Source organism: Acanthisitta chloris, unplaced genomic scaffold (assembly GCF_000695815.1).
Source record: "Acanthisitta chloris isolate BGI_N310 unplaced genomic scaffold, ASM69581v1 scaffold26844, whole genome shotgun sequence".
Classification (NCBI taxonomy): domain Eukaryota; kingdom Metazoa; phylum Chordata; class Aves; order Passeriformes; family Acanthisittidae; genus Acanthisitta; species Acanthisitta chloris.
The window spans coordinates 6,817-8,666 of NW_008668030.1; the positions used below are offsets into that span (position 1 = coordinate 6,817).

The 1,850-nt window shown below is 38.2% G+C and overlaps 1 protein-coding gene across 1 annotated transcript in view; it reads left to right on the forward strand.

The window, feature by feature from the left end:
- Positions 1-1,850, forward strand: part of BLOC1S5 (biogenesis of lysosomal organelles complex-1, subunit 5, muted) — a gene marked incomplete at its 5' end in the record, with an annotated part of 9,064 nt that overhangs the window by 5,816 nt on the left and 1,398 nt on the right. The gene's annotated exons all lie outside the window — the stretch shown is intronic.

The following is a 1,850-nucleotide window of genomic DNA, read 5'->3' on the forward strand; positions in this document are numbered from 1 at the left end:
TCTAACACGAGTGTAGATATTGGTAGAGAGGTTAAATAGGAAATTCTTACAGTTCTGCTACTGTGTGTTTGAAGTAAAACTTTAATAAAAAATTTAGAACTTATAAAATGAACATTCACTTAGTAAGAATGGTGACTATTCTTCTTTAAAAGTATTAGCTGTATGTTTCCAGTCTTTTTTTTTCTTTAATATGTCATGGAGGAATAGTAATAGCTCTTCAGGATTTGTAGCATTTCTTTAAGCTTGTATAGCAAGACATTTTGGCTTGAAATAAAATGTGAGTAGTAACAGGTAAATTTTTTTTTAATTACAGATAAAAGTGGTCATTGTAGTGCATCCACTTGAGGAGAAATACTTTTTTTCTTACTTCTCTGAAATCATGTGTTCTGAAAAAAAATGGGATTTTGGTAGAATGTAGTGTCAAGTGATTAGTGTTAGCAGCCCTCAGTGAAATTAATTCAATTTCTGCTGAATAAAATGAATTTTAAGATTATTTGCTTTACTAATTATCTCTTTTTGCAGTCCCTTTCACCTACTGGCCAAGTAGGAAAAGGGAAGTTATGTTTTCTCTACCACACTCTCACGTAGGGTGTAAAGTAATATGTGATTCTATGTCACTGAAAGAAGGCACACTATAAAATTCTACCTGGTTTGTTTGCTGGAAAGCAACCTTTTTGCAAATCTATACATTTGGGAATTCTTAGTTGTTAGTATAAAATGCACTCACTATTGTCTCTACAGATCACTATGATTATGCTACATTTGGAAACTGTTTGCTCTATGGAAGTGACTTTTGACTTACATCTTAGCATGGATTTGTATTGTTTATTGAAAACCTTTGCATTTTAAAGATTTTTCATGACTGCCAGTGGTGTATTTAACAAGAGATACGGACCTCTATGCTTTCTAGCTATGCGGCAGCTACAATTACAGTTCGAACACAATATTTTTTTGCATAGTGTCTTGATGTCATTAGGATTTTTTCTGTGTGTTATGGTCAATTGAATAAAACAGTCAAGGTAATAGTACTGGATATGAAGAGGATGTGGTAGAGTGGAGAGCATTGTGGTAGGAAAGCACTATATGTGTAGGGCAGACCTGAAGGTTAGTTGCAGAGCTACTGTGTGGAAGTCAGTTTCTTGGACAGAATAACTGGATTTTTTTGTGGCTGGAGTGCTAGGTGTCAATAAAGTAGGTGTGTGTCCTATGGTGGGGGCTTGGGCTCTCACGAGGCAGCTAAGCAAAAGGCTGTACCACAGTAGCAGCTGTCACAAGACAGCAGAGAAGGCTTGGATGAGGAAATCCTTTTAGAACTTCTGCTCAAGGGATGGTGTCTGTAGCAGCTTGGCTTTTGTGTTTGGATGTGGGCATAGGAGGTCAGATTTCTCTCTCATTCCATCATGCCTAATGAGACTGAAGTGCCCATTGAAGCTTATTCCACAGCTATAGCATTCATAGGTCCCCCCTGCATGGATTCTTTAACTTCTAATAAGAAGCAAGTTTACACTGCAACACCTGCTGTGATTGAAAGACTTGTATCCTGAGGCATCATCCATTAAGAATTATGCTTTATTATTTTTGCTGTTCACACAGCTATTTATCTGGTAGAATAGGAACAAGGTTATGACTGTCTCACACATACAAACGTATCCACTCAGCAGCCACAGGTATTAATGACCTGGAGGTGCTGCTGACAACAGCTGGGTTTGAATTTGTTTGCTAGGAAGGAGAGCTGCCGTGCCCAGGGTGTGCACTGAGCTTCTGCCGTGGGGTTTGCCACATCATTACTGGGGAGGGAGAGACAAAACAGTGTTCGAGTCTTTGATGTCCTTTACTTAGTATTACTCGGC